This window comes from Caloenas nicobarica, chromosome 15 (assembly GCF_036013445.1).
Source record: "Caloenas nicobarica isolate bCalNic1 chromosome 15, bCalNic1.hap1, whole genome shotgun sequence".
In the NCBI taxonomy this organism is placed as follows: domain Eukaryota; kingdom Metazoa; phylum Chordata; class Aves; order Columbiformes; family Columbidae; genus Caloenas; species Caloenas nicobarica.
Window position 1 is genome coordinate 15,729,836 of NC_088259.1, and position 23,177 is coordinate 15,753,012.

The window sequence follows — 23,177 nt, forward strand, 5'->3', positions numbered from 1 at the left end:
TGCCATAGTTTGTAGCCCTGGTGAACTGAAAACAGACCCTGAAAGCAAATACACAACAAAACAAAAGTCCTAGGAATGCCAGGTGGCACCTCAGCCCTCTTTCTCCCCTGTGACTGCTCTGCAGGTGTAAGGTCCTTCAGGAGGGAGACGGCTCGGGTGCTGCAGGTCTGCGGAGCCAGAAGCTCCTTCCCCATCCGTCCCCGTGGCCGGGCGCTGTGCCTCAGCCAGGGGAAGCCCCGATGATTCAGACACCCCTCTGAGTCACCGGCCGCCCCGGGGAGAGGCCGATGTGTTGCTGGCCAGAGCCAGCAACAGTCCGTAAAGCCCGGCTGTGGACAGTGCGTGTAGGGGGTGCCACCCCATCCCCGAGGCAGCAGGTAGCTCGCCCGGGCGCCCCGGCTCCTCACGCCCCCCCAGATACCCAGCCTGAGTCCCACGTGCAGGACCTAGTTCTAAGTAATTTTAAAAGCAAGCCCTGCAGTATCATTTAATGGAACTTGCCCGTCATTTTATCAGTTGCTATGAGGACTGAGAGATTCAAGTGTCCATATTGGCCTAAATATTCCTCTTTGGAAGGAGAGCCAAAGCCTCAAACGTGAGCTTCTTGCCAAGATGGAGAGCCAGTCAAAAGACACCTTACAGACAGACAAGAGCAAAATCATTGCACTAGAACTGCTGGAGCGACCCAGCTATGTATTTCACACTTATCAAGCTAAAATCTTGGTCTGTCTCGCCTCAGATTTTTGCATCTGCTTGAATCTCAAAATGTAGCTACCTAGTACCTTCCTGGTGCCTACAATACCCCCCTGAAAAAAACCAAAACACAACAAACAAACACACACAAAAAGAAAACCACCAAAACCCACCCCAAACCAAAACCGATACATGTGGCCAATATACCGTAATATCAGATAAAATCTCTATAAGTCTTTCTAAACACTATAGCAAAAGGAAAAGCCCAAGAAGCGGTGCGTTTGTGTGGTTTTATACATATATGCACACACATCTATCTATTCGCGTATATAGGTGTATAAATATATCCATTTTTATATATGTATACGTCTGATAAAAATTCTCCCTTGCCTGTGTACAGACAACTGCTATTAAAATCAATGTGACTCTGTGGTGAACATATACATACAATTATTGATCATCACATATGTTTTCTGTGCAGCGTTAGAACCATTTTCTATATGGTAGCAATATACCAGGCCATCTCTTTGCAAAAGTTTTCACTGCTGCAAGCGACACTGGTAACCTATTTTTCACATTTAATTCTGTTAGCATATTTCCTTCAACTATCAAAATCTACAAGAATACAGCCATTATCATCCAGTAGACACTGGGGATAGTAAATGACACAATTCACAGACAAGCAGCACTGCTGTTATTTTGATGAGATTCACACAAAAAATTTAAATGTTAGTACTAGATGGAGGGCAACACACATCTCTGGAAGAGATTTCTGATTTCCAAAATATAGCTAACGGAACACTGCTGCAAAATCTACAGTTCAGGCTATAAAACAACCTTCTGAGACTCGTATTTCATACTCTGGCCCTCACTGCCAAAGAGTTTATAGCTGTCTCCATCCCGCATGTGTACAGCATGCGCTCCTGAAACCCTGGAGCTGCATTTGTAAAGCAGACGCTCCACCGCTTTCCTTCCTGCGGGCACTGATGCTCGTGTGCATGTAGCTATACAGACTTCTTCTTTGGTAGGAAGTTCTGAACACACTATTATTATGGGCACAAACTTGGATTTCCTTGGAAAATGCAGTCTATAATGTTTCATGGGGTAGAACTTCTAATATCGTATCCAACACTGGGAAGCTTTGTCCTCTGTAGTGGTATTTGAGCTCACGCCTCTTTGAAGGCTGTTGTGTTAAGGAGCTGTTCTGCGTCTCATGTGGTTATAGATCTCATGCCTGAATGTAATTTAGTGACTCTGCTCCAGCAAATTATAAAGCCCACATCAGGCTCTGGTCTGACACGGTGCAGAGAACAATGTGTGCCACCAGGACGGCTCTCCTGGGGGCTCAGCAAATTAAAAGGTTAGTCCCAGTTTGACAAAATCTAAATGCAAAAGGTGCTTGTCCCGATATTTGCAATCACTGTAACTATGTGTCTGCCACAGTAAAAGCAGTTGGAAAAGGCTAAATTTGCTTTTTAGAATTACATAATTCAAATTACGTACACAAACTCCAGGGAAAAGCACGGCTGTTCGGCTCCAGCCGGCTCTTGCAGAAGTCAATAACCGAGTGTGAACGTTAACAGATGCAGGATCGGCACTTGAGCACTGAGCATCTCTGTGGCTGCTGCCTTGCAACTGCAGCAAAGGGAGGAGCTGCCTGTTGGGAGGAAGCGGCACATGGAGCTGACTTCTTGGGGAAGTACGGATGAGGAAAGTGAATATAAGGGGTCTCATGGGGAAAAAGCTTTGATCTACATTCTCCGAAGAAATAGAGGTAGGACATAATGAGGAGAGAGGAAAGACATCCTAGGCTGTGATTCTGCTGGCTTTCCTTCTCCTCTCTGCATATTCCCTGGAAGGTTTCCTGGTGGCACAAACTGCTTCATGTGTATCTTGTTTATTTTTGGCCTGGGTAACTTCCTCTGGAGCCAACCCAGCCCCTGTTGGGAACATAAGAAAAATCTGGATTCATTTGAAACTCCCTTTTGGAATAGGCAGGGGTGTCCTTGTCAACATGTCAGATTAGGAATGCTCCATTTGGTTTAATGGAGCTGGCCTTTGGTTTAATCCAAAAGGTTCCGTAAACTTCCATTGTCATTTATGCTCCAAAACCTGCAGTCTTCAGAATTACAGATTTCTTTTTTCCCCCATTTTTTTGGAAGGTAGTGGCTTCCTTGTTAAATTATATTCCTTTACTGTTTGATTTGCTACTTAATCAATTAAATTGTATCCACCAGAGGCTCTCCATTTATCCTGGCATAAGGAAGTGCTTCTATCAATCTGAAAACAATAAAATTTTAATGATCTGCAAAGTTAAAAAATGCATCAAAGAATGGAGGAAAACTGAGGAACAAAACACTAAGGAAGGATACCTGAACATCACTGCAGTACAGAGTGGAATCAGAATTATTTCTTCTAACACAGACTTCTCAGGTGTTGTTCGCAAATCACTTTAGACATGTGCTGTAATATCCACTTCTGAAAAGTTGCTCAAATTGTTATTTTCTTAACTCACAGAAGGCTAAACTCATTCATTCCTAAAGCAGATGATCAGGGTAGTGAAAATAGTCTTTTACATCAGTAAATTGTAGGGTTCTCTGAAATATCACTTTGCGGCAGCCAAAATTTTCTAAGTACCGAATCAACCTGAAAGCCTGTTTGGATGTTGGAGAAGATGGATAACTACGAGTGTAGTACACTGGGCTGGCACTCAGGACAGCTGGGTTTAAATCTCATCTCTGGCACCTACAGCACCAGGCACCCACACGTCTCTTGTGCGACTCCCATGAGTAACTGTCTGTCTTTCCCAGGCCACGGAACAGGGATGGCGACCCTTCCTCAGCTCCCACTTCATCTTTCCGACCCAGCTGGGTGAAAAGTCCCTCAGATCAGAGCCTGTCCTTTCACACACACTAACCAGCCCGTGTCGACCAGCGAAGTGGGACCTGGTCAGCTCAGGACTCAGTGTCAACGTGATTCGTCCAACATAACATCTTTTTCAGAGGTCGTTCAACCCTTTTGGAGGAGGCATCTTGCTCCAGTTTATAACCAAGCCTTGTCATGCAAAGATCTTGCTACCAATTGACTCACAATGGAAAGGCAATTTCTAACGGGAATGCTCCTGCATCTCTACCAGAGTGTCAAAATGTGAAGAAACTGTTTTGAGAAAAAGTGGTTTGTACAATGGACAAAGTCAGTAAAATAAAAAACTTTCTTAAATTTATCCAGAACCTCAGCCATATGTACAACAGGCATAGAAAACAACAGGAAAGTGGTTTTGTAGTTTCCATGACTATCCATTTTTTAGTTCAAGGTATTTAAAATTTATAATTGCTGATTTCTAGGTAGTCTGACCTGATTTTTGTTCATAAATACTATGCTGACAGTTCCCAGGGTGCTGATTCTGTGCTGCCCAGCTGCTGAGCTGCCAGGCAGAAATGTTCGGTTTCCTTTTGTATGTACATATGTAACTACTGGCAACCAAATTCGATCCAAAGGAACCTGCATCATGACACAGAGACTTTTATATCCTTGCTGATCCCAGACACATTACTTGGTCATTCAGCATAATAGACAACGGGATCTTAGTTTGAGCTGCGCCTCAAACTCAATACCAATGTAAAAAAAAAAAAAAAAAAAGAGTAATCCCTTTGGAACAATAGACTACAGAAATATTTTGTATCTCTGTTTCTCAGTTCCTTGCGCCTGATACTTATATTGAAATTAAAAAGCAACAACAACAAAAAAGCAACAACAACCACCACCACCAAAAAAATCAACCAACAAAAAACCCCCACAAAAACCCCACCAAAAACCCCACCACAAACATGCATTTCAAATTAAATTCTCATATGATGGGCTCTCCACCAGACCAGTGTTCAGCTGATGGTATTCATTTGGTCCTGACCAGTCATTTAGATGGCAAACTTATGTTTTAGTCTTATGTAAAGATTGCTGCAACACAAGCAAATCAAATACTGTACCCTTGTGCTAGCAAAGCAAAATATAGAAAGTATTTAGAAGGAGATTAAAAAAAGAATGACTTTCTTTCCCTAAAATACGAAGCTCTGTAGATAACTTAGAATCTGTAAATTAAGCACCTTATTAAGGGCAGCAAGACTGCTGATCATCTGCTTTCATTATTGCAGAGGAGTGCAGAGCAAAAGGTGTACAATTAAAGTTGAAATGCAAAAGGAGTTACCAAATCCTTCCAGCTCAAATATGCAAACTCCAAAGTTACCAATAAGATAAGAAATAGGGGAAGTTACTAGGAAAACATTATCCTTAATTTTAGTTATGGGAAATCCAGTTCCTAAAACTACACGTACTAGAAAATGACTTGGATATTAGCTACAGCAATGAAACCAGTTGTCCCAGAGATTCTAAAAAAGACTCTAAACCCCACAACTTTGTCACTGCTGGTTTTGGAAGGGGCACACTGGCTGCGTTTGCACACAGGTCTGCCTGGGAGGTGCAGCCCCGCATCAGGCTGAACCCCCTTTCTCCTGCCTCAGCACTTGGATGATACTGAGAAAACTCAGCAAATTCAGGAAAATGTTCACCCATAATCCTCAGAGCTGGAACAAATACAGCTGTCATACATTTTTAATATTTCTCAGCTATTTAGAATGTGAATAATCATCATTCTTGCAAACCAGAGCCTAATTAGATTCATAAATTATTATTGCTTAAATGTAGAGCAGAAAAGCAGAACGCATTTCTGAATCTCATTTCACCCAGAGGAACGCTAGTTACCTTATGCGCGATAATGAGGTAGCAAGCGTGCATAGTTTTTACTCTTTGCAAAGCATTAAGAAGCAAATACAAAGCCGAACTCCACAAACCATGCCAAGCTTGGGCATCCTTGCCCTCCAAGACAGCAGTTTAACTGAAGTCACAGGTGCTTTGGTGTGTGTTCCCCCAGCTCCTGCTCAGGTTTTTGCGAACACACGGCTCATGCTGAGGCCTGGCGGGTGCTGGGAGCAGCCCCACTACCTCAGAGCGAGAGCAACACGTAGGCAGGACACGATGGGCAGGGAGAACGGGATGAAGGTCATCACACCGCTGCTATCACCTCCCGCATCCTTGCATATTAACTGTCTGGAAGCTTCTTCAGAATCCAGGAACTTACAGAAACAGTATAGACCAAACTTCCAAGCTGGAAGGTTTAAATACATCAGTTCATATCCCCAAAAAATGCTTTTGAAGCAGATGCTGAGCAGCAGGAATGGGTGGGAAGGGATCTGCTCTGCCAGGGTGCTCTGTACGTGAGCTCTCCCTGCACAGAGCAAGGAGAGAGCCTGGCTCTGATTTTGACCTCTCACACCGCCAAAAGATGCCGTTTGCTCTTTTCAGTGGAGATCACAGAACTCTGGAAGTTGCTTCTTAAAAAACCAAAAAAAAAGGTCTGCAAAGGACGTGAAAAGGTCTTAATCTGGATGGCAGGGGATTAACACAGAACCTCCCAGCTCTCCACGGTGAGCTGCAAACGGCACAGACAGATCCCCCGCGTGTCCTTCGCCCCTCGCGGAGAGTTTGCTCGGACCAGGCTGAGACTCCAAAGGCAGCAGGATGAAATTGCCGTCTCTGGAATATTGTTGTTTATCAGAGGGAAGAATAAATAGCTGGCTGCAGTGCAATTGTAGCTGTGTCTCCTGAGAAGCCCCCTGTGTAGCTAAGGACATCCATAATGCATGCCCACGAATTACATCATATAAATTTGGGGATGTCTCCAGCTCCCAAAGCTTCAGATTTTTTTCTGTTTTGCAAACGAACAGGAACACTCAGTTTCCCGGTGGCACTGCCCTGTGGAGGTGCCTCGGCTCCAGAAAGACACCAGAGAAAGAAAATGGTACCGTGCAGAACATTGCCAAAGACAGGACACAAAACCAGAGCAACCCGTGTTCTCATCAGATACAAGAAATAATATTCACACATGTGCTGTGACTTCCTCTGCTCTTAGATCAATTCCCTTTCCATCCCCTTGTCGGGTCTTTTTGAATAGATGTACTCAACACAGGGAAAATAACAGGGTTTAGTGCCACAGACTAATAATTAAAAGTGAACAGTTCTACTATATGTGCCAAAATATTGGGCCAAATGCACGTCATTTTAAAGATAATGCCTTACAATAATAATAATAATAATAATAATAATAATAATAATAATAATAATAATAATAATAATAATAATAATAATAATAATAATAATATAGATGCAGTAAATTTGAAAATCATAAGTCCTCCTCAAGAGAAAAATCTGCTTTAGAAATCAAAAAGGAACTGTTTATATTTGGATTTTCATTACATAAAAGACTTCCCATTTTAGCTTCTTTATAGTATAAAAATAGCACCAGGGGAAAAACTAAAATCAAAATCTAAATCTGTTCTATTACATTTGTATTAACAACTGTTCTAGTTTCAGGCTGCCTTTTTCCTGAGCTACATTTTTCTATATTTGCTTTTGAGGTCATCCAAGAGTGTAGCCTTGAATCCAAAACTTTTACCGTTTTCCTGTAGGTCCAGTTCAAATCCCAGGATTAAATTATTTCCTGGAATTTAAGTGTCTCTACAATAGATAAAATACAGATTTAGGAAAAAAAATAGAGTATATAACATGCTTGTTTCTTTTAAAAATAAACAAGTTTTAAAGGTAAATCTGAAATAATAACAGGTATACGTTTAATATCAGCTATTTAGAATTTTATGTGAATTATATACTTTTCAAATAGCACATCTTTGCTGCTGATAGTGTAAAGAAAGTCAAGCAAGTGGCCTGAAGGAAGTTATTCTCCCAGAAGCTGGACAGTTAAATGAGTAAATGGCCTCTACTTTAAGTAGTAATTTTTTCTTCTGTAGGAACACAAGGAAAAGAAAATTCAATGTATTTGAGTGTCAGTATATCTGTGTTCAATGAGTAGGACATTGGACATTTAGCAACCAGCTAGGAGCTGAAAAAGCAAGAAAGTTTGTTTTCTTCTTCCAACTTACACGTACAAAGGAGGTGTGAGAGGCTGAGTCCCGTTAGCCCCAAACTTCGGCAGACACGTCGACAAGAAACAAGAGCTCCAGTTTACTGACTTCGAGAAAAACTTCCCTTTGCTCATAAATGCATTCATTTGAATTGCCCAACATGCCTGGGTAAACTTACTGCTTTGCTTTCTGATGCATCTGAAGTATTTAAAGACAGCTTTTAACTAATTATTTTAAGCTGCTGCTTTTGTGATTTTTAAATTAAATTTCAAGTTTTATTCGAAAGCAGTTTCACACCAACTGGAAATGAGATCAGCCATCCTGTAAATAATGTATGCTTTTCAGCATTGCTAACATAATAAAAATAGAAAACCTGGTAACCTGAATGACTGCCCACTAAGTTACAGAACATTTTAAACATTTATCTATAAGCTCTTCTCTCCAAGAGCAGACTCTATAGAGCAAAATAAGTCCAACACATAAAAATCAACATTTACTAAGAAAGTATTTTACAAGTATAAATGCTAAACAACTCTAAATCAGTTCTTTAAATCTAGTGTTTCTGACCGATGATATAGATCATTACTTTTAGTTACGATTTACATAACCTAAATCAGTTCCACCCAGACATTTCCCTTTACCCCAAAGCAGGGTCGGCGGCTATCGAAGAGGCAGGTAGAACACTGCCGCAGCACACCAGGCAACGCTCCGTGCTGTGGTACGAAGGCAAGATGCCTGGAATTTTATAACTTTCATTTTTCTACAACTAAGTGGAGAAGACGGCACAGAAAATGTGATTTTCCTTCGCAGCCACAAGAGGGGAGCCTTTTCCTTCTGTTACTCCGGGCAAGCCTGTCAATAAACTCCTCGCCACATGGAAACAATTGCAAGAGGGAAAGTCAGCTCCTTTGATTGAGCGAAAAAGTTTGGCGTCGTTTTCAAAGTCGATAAATACATACATACAGTCAATTAAAAAGAAACCAGCCAACTTATAACCGCACTAATTATTTATATATGCATGCTGAAGACTCATTGTTCTAGTGCTTTGACATGAAAAATTAATTTATATAGGAGCCTGCAGTGCTTTTCCTCCCTTGTGTGGGAGTGTGTGTAAAACCCGCACTGCTACTCAGCGCGTTACGGTCACTGGGGGAATCCCTGGGCTTCTGCTGAAAGGCCAAACAATCTGAAGACAAATCTTCAGTGACAAAGGAGGGGCTTGCTGTAGACTGGGAGCTCATTAATTGCTGGCTCAAATGTCAGGCCTGCTATTAAGCCTCCACAGTTTATTGTGCATGTTCTTCTCTTACGTGGCCAGGTTAATTATTTGGTGAGCGAGACTTGCACTTACCTACAGGAACGAGCAGGTGTTTTGTTCTCGTTGAGCATTAGTGAGTCGGGGCTGGATCTGCACCCACCAGGGTCAGCTAAACCTTTCCATTGACCGCAAAGAGCTTGGACCATCCCTCAGCTGACCATCGCTGCAGAGGAGCTCCAGGAGGTCCGCTGTGCTCCGGCATCGCTGAAGGAGGCATCGTGGCCCTTGCCGGCACGTTCCGTGCTCCTCCTGGTCCCATGAAGGTGCTGGCGTGGCCCTTTGGACGGAGGTGGATGGCAAAGGAAGCCTGAAGTGACTCAAATCCAAAACACGCCGTTCAGGTCAGCGGGATCCTTGCAAAGCTGGGAACGAGAAACCTGAGCGTTACTCTGCTATCATCTGCAAACTCACCTCTTTTTTTAAAAAAGAACCCCCTCATTGTAGGAAGCCTGAGGCAATTCCTGCCTAACTCCATGGAGCAGCCTGCGCGAGGCTTCCCAGCTGCAGGGCCAGCACCCTCACCTACAGGGAGGCGAAGGAGGACTCGGCGGTGACTACAGGCTGCCCAGGAGAATGCAAAGCTAAGGCCTGAGATGAAAGATACTACAAGGTATGAACAGAAAATACTAAACATTAAAGAAGGTAGGAAAACGAGTTATACTGTTCTTCTAATTCAATAAATAGACTGGAATGCGAATACATCTTTATTTTGCAGATACAAGAAAGCCCAGCTTGATATGCATATCCACAGAATCACGCCTGTATCTCTGAACAAGCCTAAGCTCTCAGGACGAAGAGCAGTGAGAGTCCGATCCTGTGCTGGGTACTGCTCATGCTGCAAACGCGTTTCTTTCCGGCTCCAAAAGAGCAGCCTATTGTCCTTGAAAACGGAACCCCCCAAATCAGATGGAGCACTACTTGAGCAGGCTCCCGGGGCAGCGGCAGCAGGGGTGGCAGGTCCTGCCTCCCGCCGCGCGGACAGCTGCCACCGCTCCTTGGGGAGCGCCCGAAGCTCTACAGCATCCCCAAGAGCCGGGTCGAGGGTGGGACGACCAGCCTCCCGTCACCCGCGCGCCCATCCCCGAGCCAGGCAGAGGTTAACGTGGCAGGGTGAGGGACCATCATCCAGACTGCAGGCAGGAATTTGCTGCCTCTGGTTTGTATCGGGGCTGAATTTGGACTGGAGTGTTTTCACTCGAGCTATGTCCCTGTAATAGGATTGTCTGCTGGCTGTTCAAGAGCTCTAGCGTGAGTATCTGGATATTATATCCCTTTATTCTACTTACAATTCAATCTCTTGATTTTAAGGACAGTTTTTCTCTCTCCTCCCGCTTCCACCCTCCCTTCCGAAGCTGCGGAGTCAGACAGCGTCTATGTTACCCTAACATTTGATAAGGTCAGATTAAAAAAATAAAAATAATTTAAAAACCCCCAGAGAGCACGTAGTACCAGAAGGGATACAATGGGATTTTCATCTGTCGCTCTGCCTTCGTAAGAGACTGTTATCCACTGAGCACCAAGCACTGATCTAGCACTAACAGATGTCTCCACAACAGCCTGAGTCAAGCTGTGACAGGTCTCAGGTGATGCTGCCTCCACCATAACTATCTGATCCAAAGCCCGCTGCCTTTTAATAAACACTGTTGGCTGCTACAAAGACCAAGGTAAGGCACAGCTGGTTGTCAGTGGTGAAATATCTGAGACCTCTAGTTTTCACTGACTGAAATTTCAAGAGCATAAATTATCTGAAGTAGTTTAAGCAGCCTTTAGAGAGGCAGCTCCTGGCAAAAGCCGACTCAGCAGCCGTTTTGAGCGCTTTCCAGCCTCTTGTTGGGAACCCCGTTGTCTTCCTACCGCAACATCATTTTTATGTAGCAAATGGGCGTGGGACATTGTTCTGGCTGTGCACTGCACATGTTCAACCCTTTGTGCGGTATAAACCGTAAAGCTGCCGATGAAGAAACAAGCTTTGATCGCTGGATCGTCCAGAATTCAGGGATTAAAGCTTTCCCAAAGGAAGAACTACTTTTTATTACCAATGTACTTTGTTTTCAGAGAAGAAACTGCATATAACAAAAAACCTTGTCTTGAAACAGGTCCATAGAAGAGAAAAATAATTGAGATCATGTTCTTTATTTATCACCAGAAAGGGATGTGGTTTTTAAGTAGTTTTGTTCTTCTTTACAGCTGCTATCAATTCTGACCTTGCCATATAACTCATCAGCAGTCTCTGATTCAGACTCTTATTTCTCCATCTTTAAATAAAGGGAGAGAAGTAATGAATTTTAACAAGGACATCTTTATGCCTCAGAGTTTCTCAGAAGCCTGAGTTAAAGTAGCACTAAGAAAAACTTCAGAGCTTCAGATAGTTTGAAAAAAGTCCTCATTCTCACCATGGATCAGCCCTTATTTGAACAGTATTTCTTACTTCGTCATCCTGCCAGTTCTCCAATCACCTAGGTAAAAAGGACGTGATATAAAAAAAACACACAGAGAAGGAATTTAACAAGTTGAAATGTTTGAGGCTTCTTTAAACAAGTATCACAAAGTAATTACATTAAAAAAAAAAAAATCACACGCTTTTCACTCAGGTGGAGTCCACGTCACCAAGAGAAACATATTTGCTGGGAATGACTGAACCTCTTTGTACGTGGTTTTATAAATGGCATTTTTTCTTTACCATGGTACCCACTATTTCTTATGACCTTACATATGAGATAACTGAGGAGTGAACCAGCTCCAGACAAACTCAAATGGAGAGAACGCTCATTTACTTCAGAGAACCAGGCCCCCTTTCAGAGGCACAAGAGAGCTTTATTTAGAAGCGTAACTTTATTTAGCTCCAATTACAGAAACCTTGGCCTCCAGACTCTTCCCACCTTGTGATGATGCTGCGCGTTGATGATGAGCAGATTTCAGCTGCTGTCCTGCAGCAGCTCTCCCCCCATGGCAACGCTTCTGAGCATCTCCCTTAATGAGTTACTTGGGTGAAAACAAGTTCAAGCCGTTGCCTAGTGAGAGGAGGTTAATCTGCTGTGAGGTATCAATCCTTCTGCATAATTAGTGACTGTCTCTTGATGATATAAATAGTATTGTTAATTACACTGATATTAATACTGCCACTAACATTATAAGGTTTCATTATGGATGCAAATTGAGTTTGCTGCAGGATCACCGGTCATTAACAGAAGGAACCTACAAATCAACCTTCTCTGCTTCCCTAAGCAGGATGCAGATACGGACACAGCGATGTAGACGACAGTGGTTTCTGTAATTTTCTGTCCATCACTTTCGCTGAACAAAGGGTCCAGGCAGACAAACATTGAGATGTGATGCCCCAGCATCACTATAAGAGGCTGAAACTTGCCTCTGTTTTGCTTGTTGAAATCAAGTGAGGGAAGGGTGCACTAAACACAAACTATGAGACATTAGGAAAAAACAGACTGCCACACACCCGGTAGCTGTTTACATGCATTACTAACTCAAGATTCTATTTAATTTGCCCTTAAGACACTTGTTGGTCCTATTTATTTGAGCAAACAAACAGGCCAGAAGCCGGTGTGGTAGAACGTCCCTAATTCATCTCCTTCCCTTTGTCCATTTCTATATATTTAAATTCCCCTAACAAGTCGGGCAGCCCCTGCCAACTGTACTGCCTGTCTTTCCTACCCAAGCAAAGCAATCTCAGAGCTCCAGTCCGCATAAACACCCCAGAGCGAAGCTGCCTCTCCCTCCTCTTTGGTCACCTTGAGAAAAAAAATCCCATTACACTTAGTGGCTTGTCACATTTACTCTCAGGTCAGAAATTCCTGCTTCTAACAATATTTCACTGTATTTACCAGTTTCTGCTTGTGGCTCTAACTGGAATAAAATAAAAACACTCTTTGGCACTTGCACAGACTGGTGGGGTAGGAGAAACTGCCCACCCTCAGAGAGAAACAAAGAAAATCTTATTAACATCCATGTCTGCAGAGAGGCTGAGGTTCTGTTTCTTTGGATTTAGTCATGAATCTGTTTTTATTACTTTCATTAATATTGTCATCCATACTTCTGCTACTTTCTACTTTACCAAATTAATTAATGCTAAAGATTAAAATGTGGCTGCCTAAAACATCTACCAGGATTCAAGGTGAAAAAAGACTCTAGAAACAAAGTTTTACGAAAGAACGAGTTCTGAAAGAACTGGTCGAGCAGCGTTCTTAGATGTCAGAAGTGAGCTGATCTTCAAAAAGGACTGTGATCTCCAGGATTTCTCATTTGTGAGGCAGATGAGAGAAAACAAAGAAAAACCAGCAGATCTTTTTTTTTGGCTTAAAAACTGTTTAAATAACATCCGTACTCAGACAGAATTTTACTTGGGAACATAAAACCACAAAGGACCTCAGAGCAGTACGCGATCAATGGGTTGCTTTGCCTTCTGCCCAGGAATACCAGACCCCAGAGTAAAACCCTGGGGGCCCCGCACGGCTGAGCGGGCTGGAAACGGCAGCCCCAGGTTGTCGCTGGCTCACAGCCCGGCTGGGATTAATCACTCAGGGCTTGGTGCAAGCACAGACATTTGAATTCATGGAGCTCATAAAATAAAATAGTGCCTCTAATTACCATACGCAAGCATGCATTTTGTCCCAGGCTGTTAGGAAGTTGTAGGTCTCAATGCAACAAGCATTAAGGCAACAAATATTTTGGGGCTTTTGAAACCTCAAAAACAAAGGCTTGTAATGATACTTAATATGAAAACCTCAACTTTCAGAGATCAAAAACTGTGAGATGGGTGGTTAAATAAGGATAAACCCATATACTGCACTTCAAAACCAATTCTGCCCAGCAAGAACCACATGAGAATTTGTGAAGACGTTCTACTGGAAGAATTCACCAAGCATTTAAACTACTAATAAAACGATATAACCGTGAATTGCTCAAGGGGGTGGGGAAAAGAAGAAGAAGAAAATAAAAAATACTGGAAGGGGAGTGCTAAATGCATAAATTGGCATATTTGTACATATTTTCATCCTTCTTATGTTTCCGAATTAATTTGGTCTTCATTAAAAAAAAATCCCCAAACAAACCAAAACCCAGCACCACAAAGAAACAAACCCCACTATCCTCAGGGAGAGCTGCAGCTGGACAGAAGTGGGGTGCACACAGAGCAGGCGGGCGCTGCGGGCGGCTGTCAGTCCGGGCGAGCTGCTGTCAGTCCGGGCGGGCTGCTGTCAGTCCGGGCGGGCTGCTGTCAGTCCGGGCCGGCTGCCGTCAGTCCGGGCCGGCTGCCGTCAGTCCGGGCGGGCTGCCGTCAGTCCATGCGGGCTGCTGTCAGTCTGTGCGGGCTGCTGTCAGTCTGTGCGGGCTGCTGTCAGTCTGTGCGGGCGGCTGTCAGTCCGGGCGGGCTGCTGTCAGTCTGTGCGGGCGGCTGTCAGTCCGGGCGGGCTGCTGTCAGTCTGTGCGGGCTGCCGTCAGTCCGGGCGGGCTGCCGTCAGTCCGGGCCGGCTGCCGTCAGTCCGGGCGGGCATCATAGCAATGGCCGGGGGGACTGTCCCCCCGAGGGCTCTGCGGGACCCCCGCGTCCTGCCCTGCCTTCCATCCCCACCTTCCCCTCGGACACTGCTACTGCTGCACGGAAAAAAACATTACCATCATCTTTTTCACCTCTGGGACTGCGCTGCACAGCTTGCTGTCTGACACTCTCTAACTGGGAAACCAACATCCACAGAAATTAGCTGTTGCCTTTTCTTGCTGCCTTTTCGCGAGTCCACATGAAGGCAGGTGTTCCTCTGATGAAAGGGATATGGCTTCGTGGCAGCTCACTGAGAAGGCAGAGATGCAGCAAAGACGTGCACAGCAGGCCGCAGGTGTCCGCACCCTGCACGCATAATGCACAGCAGCAACGCATAGAACTAACAGCATTAAAGATATTTTCCATACTAACAACCCAGTGCAGTAGGACAAAAACACAACAAAACTGGAGGGGGAAAAAGAAAGCAAAACAAAACCACACAACCACCACCACCACACCAAACACAACAACAAGAACACATACACACAGAATACAGCAACAAAACAGTTGATTGAAAAAACTCCTAGAAACACCTGACTTTGATCAGTTACCTATTCAAGTAAAATTAATATTGTAAAGATGACCCTTTGCTTGCAGTACACTAATTCCATGCTGTGGCTCCCACCCAGAGGCTCACAAGCCATGCTCTTGAAGTTAACAGAAGATGAGATATTTATTCGTAAAGAGATAAATTAGGCCTATCATATTAATGCTTTGCTATAAGTACTTGCATATTCTATCTCTAATTGTGTATCAAAATGAGCAACAGTTTTTACTAATAATGCACGAGTCAGTACAAAAGTATGTGTGGGGCATTTTGAACTGTAAACCAGCTGAGCTGGATGACGATGTTGTGGAGTCACAACCTCAGGAGTTTAAATGGAAAAAAAAAAAAAATCAGAATTATGATTTTTGCAGCTTAATTTAACACCTTAGACCCCAAAACTGCACCATTCCTATCTGGAGTCAAATGAGAGTTCTGTGGCATTGCCAGGCATGAAGCCCAACTAGACTTGTTTTCTTTTTCCAACTTCTTTCTTCTCAACACAAGAGAAGGCCTTTGAGCTCCCTGGAGTCACGCACCCACCCTCAGGCACACAAGTCACCAGCAAGGTGTGAATCTGGCACCCACATGCGTGTTGTCCCTCCCACGCAGCAGCTCCCGTGGCCACGACCCAGAGCACGCGGTGCCCTGGCCAGGCTGGAGGCAGCCGTTCCTCCGCAGCCATCCCCAAAACTACACCCAAAACCCCCCGAGATGCTTTGTATTCCAAACAGAAGATAGCCAGCAGTCTTTGACTTCAAAACGCCAAAGAGCCTTGTGTTTGCTGGGATTTTACCTCAAGCTAATCAGTTAATTGGAGTTAAGTACTCCGAGATGTTACACGTGCCTCTTCTCCTAATGAAGAGGCCGCCGCCAGCCAGGCTCCGCAGCGGCTCCACTGCTCCCTGCCCCTCCGACATGCTCAGAATTATAAGCTAAGGAAATCAAGAGGATTTCAATTGAATCCAGCGGTTTTCAAACCCAAACACTCAAGCCCTGCGAAGCGTTTGGAAGTATGTGGTGAGGGAATTGCAAAACTTTATTACTGAACCAAATCTTGGAGGTTTTGTCCTCCTTCGGTGCCTCTTGCCAATGAGCTGGAGTTTGGCAAGAGTGCGCAGCAAGGCGCCAAGATTTGCTCCATTCCAGCAGAACCTTGCAGAGCAGGCATTTGTGTGGAAAAGGAATTTGGGTCCAAGCGGCTGTTAGTAATAACCGACGGCAAGTGATCACTCTGGCATTTAATTATTAATAATAAAAAAACCCCCACCATCTCACTACTCATATATGAGGCTTTTCATCCACAGTTTAAACAACTCCACGCACTAGTCACAATTATTACTAACATTTTCAAGGCGTAGGAAAATGTCACTGTTAGCACGCGGACCGGCTGATGCTCCGCAGGAGCCCTTTGCCCAGCGATGGGGACGGGACTGGCAGTGACGAGCACCGGGGACTGTCACCTCTTCCACCGCTGACACAGGATCCCAATAGGACGTGTTACCTGCCGTGGGAGCCTCTGTTCTCAGACCTTCAGTGTCACGTTTTATCAACATTTCAAGCAGCGGGACTGTTAGCATATACTGCACTGAAGGCATTCAGAAGCTGTCAAGAGATTTCCATCCCCTCGCTGCCTCCTCCGAGACTTGCCTGTGATCTATGTCTCGTGGGAGATTTTCAGCTGCTTTGATTAAATACTCACACTATCCATTTTTGTACCAGAACTGAGTCCTTGGCTAATATTTTGACTGCCAATTTTGCCTCCCTTTTTTTTTTTCCTCTAAAATGTACTATCTTCTTTCATTTATCTACCTCATATCATATTTTCAGTTTTCTTTTCCACTGTTCTTTTAACAGCATTATTGATTCAAATGGATGCAATAAATCCTTTTGAAATGAATATGGTTCCTATTTAAGATCAAATCAGAATGCTGAGACAAGTTAATTGTCTTAAAAGCTGTAGTTAGGATCACTGGGCAAAAGACTTTTTAATGGGTCAGATTCTGATCACAGATTTAATGAGACTTGCATGGTATGAGACGGGACAAATTTGGCCTCTAACATTTACAGTTCTGCAATAAATCTTGGCAATTAGTATTTAAATAGCGGTAGCAATATGTACACTATCACTTACTGTGAAACCTTCAGGTACCTCAAACCTTTAACAAAGAAGAGTTTTCCTATATATTTTGATGGTGTGATACAAATAAAATACTAAAAATACCTTTCTGTGGAGAACACTGATGTTATTTATTCCAAGTCACCCCATGTCTGAAACCCTGAAAGCCAATGCCCATGTGTTTTAGAGTTACAGGATTTTATTTGAATTTCATATACGGGCTACCTTGGATCGCCAATATTGAGCCCTGTGATGACAGGGATGCGAGATGAACCTGTTCTGGCTAAAAGGCCAAACGAGAATCTATCCTGCCTCTGTAACTGATTCATTTAGAACAAGCAATATCCGCTGCACTGATGCAGCGAGCACTGCCAGTAGGGAAAAAGATCATAATCTGAGGAGGATAAACAATTCCCAAAACATTCTGCTTTGTTGGGAAGCAAACCCATTCAGAGCTCAGAAACTGATGTTCTGGGCAACAAATGCAATCTGTAAAACAGGGGAATTGCAAATAACCCCACTCACCAAAGTGCTGGAGCGTTCCATTAGCAAATGCGGGACAGCTCCTCGTCTTCCCTCTGACAGTCCCCAGAGGGAACGTCCTCTAGACAGGCAGAGTCAGCATTCAGAAAAAGTGTTTTTGAGAGCATTCTCGTTGGAGAAACTCATTAAACCTGCAAAAACCTGCTAGCACAGTCTCTGTTAAACAGTTAAATTAGCACTTCCTCCACTGAATACCTCCTCAAGCACAAAACCCCTTAAATCTGCACCTCTCATCCCACATCAGGCTTGCACTGCATTAATTTATTGACATTATTCCCAAACTTAGAATTAGGACCCTTGATCTCCTGTGCAGTTTAAATACTATCCTACATATCGAGTTTTACCTGGGATCACCCCAAACTAGAAAAACAATATTTTTTGGAAGCACACTTGGCAATGTGCTTTTTTCCTGTCTGGTTTTCTCCATTTGTCTAAGTAAGTATGAGCTCTTAATATGTTGTTTATAAAGATTAATGACAGTAAAGATACTCCAAAGGTGTTTTCACTTCTCGTTTCCTTGTGCCCAGACACATCCAAGTTAGGTATGTGCTTAAATTCAAACAGAGGAATCCACTGAAGCCAACAAACCTGCCTGCATGTGTAATGAAAGGCATATGATAAATGCTTTGATGAAATAGGTCTGTTTGTTGGGGTTTTCTTGCTTGTTTGTTTGGGTTGGGGGGTGGTGGTTTGGTTTTGTTTGGAGCATGTGTGTTCGTTTTACAATAAGAGTTATGGCTTGCCCTTCACCCTCTCCTAGATTGCCATAACTCATCCTGGGGCTCCATTCTGGTCCTGGCTCCCGTGTCCTTGTCAGGAGCTGCTGTTGTGCGGCCTCAGAAAACGGGGCCAAGCGAAGCACCAGGCAAGAGCAGGGAGCAATCCCCGCTCGGAGGAGGAAGCTGGTATCGATCGTTAATGCATCAGCCAGACACAAAGGGCCAACCATTTGTGGTTCAGTGAAAGTGTTCATTCCTTTCACTTTTATTCCCTATGAGCATCTTCTTTTCCCCTCCTCCACTTCCTACAGCTACCCACTGTTAGGGCTTTCAGAGCCATAAATTCAGTGGTATGTGTTTGAGCCCATCATTTATACAGGGTGATAAATTAGAGCATCATCACTTGCAGATGCAAAAGTTCCCCCACACAAATGTAGGCTGGGGTTCGATATTTGATACCGCTGTGCAGAACGTTGCCTATTTTCTACCTTACACTGCACATTACGTGAAGTTACTTAGATGATGACTCAGCTCCCCGCAGCCTTTAGATGGAGAATTTTAAGGGTCAATGAGTGACGGTTTTCAGAGAGCCTGGGACAATTCATTTCTTTACTGCAACGTGCCTCAGCATGGTTAGGGATGGGAGCTGGAAATCACAACTACACAGAGAAGCTGAAATATTTTATTTTAAATGGAGAAGTTTACTTATTTTTTTCTTTGCTACAATGCAGTAAACACATTTTTTGCAACCTGCAACAAGTGACAAAACAACAACCACTGCCAAATCAAAAACAACACTGGTTTTGACTTGTAAAATGAATAAATTTGATACAGAAATGGCAGCTGAAGAATAAGAGACAGAATCCTAGTGTTGGTGTTTTTACACTCTGCGTTTTGACCATAATAATCCATAAAATATCAAAAATCTATTTTTAAAAAGTTTATCTGAAACTTTGAGAAAGAGATCTGAAGGAAAAATCACTCAGAATTGCAGACTCTCGGTCCCAGAGTTGTACTATGTGGTTCAAACGCCAAGACAGATATGAAATATTATCATAAAACCAAGATTTTCAAATTTTCCTTGTGGTTTCATGGGGTCATCTGAAGATATGTGGGAAGGCAGGTTTGTAAGACCACACTTTACTCCACGCTGATGTTCCTGTACCCGCGGAAACAGCCCTGAGCTCTGCCATGGGCAGGAACGCGCAGCTGTACGTCTGCCACTCGCTTAGAAAACAACCAGTATTTTTAGAAATCTCACTCGCAAAAAATGCTCCTCCTCAACTTGTGAGAAACCAAAGGATATCAGCAGCTGGAAGCCGCCCAGAAGGAAAGGAGGAATTTGCTTTCCTAATCCAAAGAAAAAAGCTTCTTAACAATCGCATTCCAGTACAGACCAAAAGCCACTGATAAACCAGACCACATTAAGTCACTGTCGTTAGGGTTATGCCTGCAGGGAGGACAACACACCAACTTTGGGCTGAAAATATCAATACTACTTTTTTTCTTTTTTTATCTGAAGGAGACAGAGGGTAAAGGATGTTTTGAGAAAATATTTTCCTATGCACTGGCAATTTAATTCCCTAACATATAGATGCAGGGAGGGATGGGAAGGGTTAGGTGCAGGGAGATCTTTTTGGTTTCCCAGTCCTCATTCCACGCCCACCACAGGGTGGCTGGATTACAAAATTTCCCATTTGTTATAAATTTCAACTGTCTGTTTTTTCTGTCGCTCTCTGTAGCGCATAGGAGCATTTTAATGTGTGCAATCCTTAAATGTCAGTATAATGGAAAGCAGATGAGTCTTTTATGACAGCAATTTTTCACTCACTTTTCCTGCTAAAACTATGCAAGGGGAATTAAAAAAAAAAAGATTTAGATGGTGAAAACTGTGGTTTAAATCAGACACCGACTAATTCTCCTTGCTTTAGCCAGGTGAGGCACACAAGCATATTAAGGTGTAAGCCTATTTTCAGACTGCTCTTATGCAAAGAAAACTTAAGAAATTGAAGGAGAATTCCTCCTTAGTGTTACCCAATGTTTCTGCTAGTCAGGCTTTGTTATGGACTTAATTACGGGGAGCTGTTCCACGCTACAGCCCTCCCTGGGCACTGCACAGGACACTTCACATGAGTGACAGTGAATGAGCGGACACTAACGCATCACAGGGTATAACGGCGTGAGGGAAAAACAAGTTTTGTCCTGTTCCTCCTCCTACCTCGCTTCCAGAATCATGTACATGGCACTTGTACAGCCTGCAGAAGGAGCCTAAAAATCTAATGAGCATTTGAAAGTGAAATAATTGGTACATGTGACTGTTCTGAAGCCTCTGTTTGCAGAGATCCAAAACAAGACATGTACACAGATGAAGCTGAACCACTCTGCACTTACCCAAAAATCTCTCTAGAAAGTGCAGGAATTGCCAACTGAGCCAGATACACACCATGTTTAGGAAGGTCAATGTCTAAGGACATGTTCGTGTTACATGTGGAAATGGATGAAGACATCCGAAATTATGAGGAAAGTATAAAACAGCATTTAAAAGGTGAATTAAAGTTATTGCAATACAACGATAATAAATGAGATGATCTCTTGTCTCAAATATCATATTTAAGAAGGTAAGCTAATGATCTTTGAAAATAAATCAAAGTAACTTCATTTTAGAGTACTGTAATTCTTTAGTTTGTGTTGTTTTGTTATTTAGTGTTTTTCACTGAGAAAAAAAAACCTGTAATCCACCACAGAGAAATTTAAGTAGGTCCCTTCTTGAAGGAGATGCAAAACTTGCTTTGTGTGAAAACAAAACAAAACACAAAACCAAACAAAAAACCACAAATAAACAAAAGAACCTGCACCCCAAAAAACCCCAAGACTCACACAAAACCCCTCACTTTCTTATGTGCATGCAGCAGAAATCTCAGCACGCACACGTCTGCTTGAAACTTGGTAGTATGTAAAAGTTTATCTCAAACTGCCAAATGGCATCTGAACATCCAGTGTGAAAGCTACCAGTATCTGAATCTCTGTATGCAATTTACCTACTGCATAAGTATATGAAATACACATTTTCCCTTTTGAAAAATTATTTTCAAACATTTAGGTACTTCATCACAATGTTGTTCAACTGTATCATAGTAAAACCTTAAGGTGTTTCTCATGTTGGGCTGGAGGCAGCACAGAGCTCTAACTTTAAAGCAAACGTATAAGTAATACAATTTAAAGCAAAAAAACCCGCCACAACCCAAAAACCAAAACCATCTCACAACCCTCCAGAAACATATAAAGCCTGATACTTTCAGCTTAGCTCTAATCACAGCAAAACACAACATTTCACTGCGCAGAAGAGCAGTTGTGTTTCCCAGACTTGCTACCTTCTCAGGAACATAAGGTGAAATGACACACAAATGATCCTTAGTTTTTCTACATGCCTAGAAAGATATTTGTCAGGAAGTTAGGATCTTTGAGAACAACCAGACAGGAGCTGCTTTGTCTATGCACAGCGTGTGGGAAAACCTGCTCAAACGCCTCTGCCTGGCAATATTCACGTCCTGCCACAGAGGGGCAAGAAGTGTCCAGAGGTCAGTGTGCAGGGTGCCCCCCGCCTCTGGACTCGCACAAAGAAATTACATTCTAATGACAGCAGTCGTCCCCTCAAATGAACTAGACTAAACCTGGCTGAGAGACACCAAAGTAGCACATCTGTGACGTGCAGCCTGGGATGTCGGAGCTGCATGCAGCTCTCGGGGCAGGGATACAGCCCAAAATCCACAGCAAGGTGATGCTGACACAGGGACCGCTCAGCAATCCTGGTCTTCAGCGTGCGAGGAAACACGTTCGCAGGGGACACAGCTGCCAAGCTGGAAATACCTGTTTGCCCATGACCTTGTTAAACACCCCGTGAGGGACCCCGGAGAGACGTCGTGATCTCCCAGCTCTCGGATGCACCTGAGCACGCATCTTGTGGGTCTCCAACACCTAAAGCTTTGCTCCTAGATTCACAGGGTCAGCAATGTGATGGGGACATCGCGTGATTCTCAGGCAAATTTGTAACAAGATCACTGGATGTGGATGGACTCTCTCCTTCCCTCTGGTCTAACTTTAGCCCTGGCCGCCTGCTGTTGCTGCGCAAAGGTCTTCAAAAACTCTTGCGGAGGTGGCCAAAGCAGTCAGGCCATCCTGAGAGGGGATACCATGAACCCTGCACTTGGTTCCCCTGAGGTCTGCTGCTTTACTTGTTAATCAGTTACTACCTAAAGCTCACACTTTCCTATGTTCTGTTTACGCAAAAGAGCTAATGAAACCACCTTAGAAGGTGGTTTAACCCTTTAAGGTGATCACCTAAAGTAGTGGTAATTACAAATCTGCCTGTAAGTGAACAAATCAGCGTCAATACTTCAGACCTGGAGGGAGAACAGGACTCCCCCTGTTGCTTGGTAATTTGAAGATGGCTGACAAATGAATGTCAGAAAATTGAACAGATGATCTGTCCAACACAGCACATTTTTCATTTACCCTGCCTTGCTTATGCATAAGATATTTACGGTGCTGAGCCACCTAAAGCAGAGGCATTATTCAGCTGCACAACTGGAACAAAACAACAAACAGTTCAAATTAATTCTTTACAAAGGCAGAACAAATTGTGTCATTTGCAATGCAAATGTGATTTCAAGCTTCATTAACATCTTCTTTAGGGTCTAGTGCCTCAGTAGTAGGATAGAG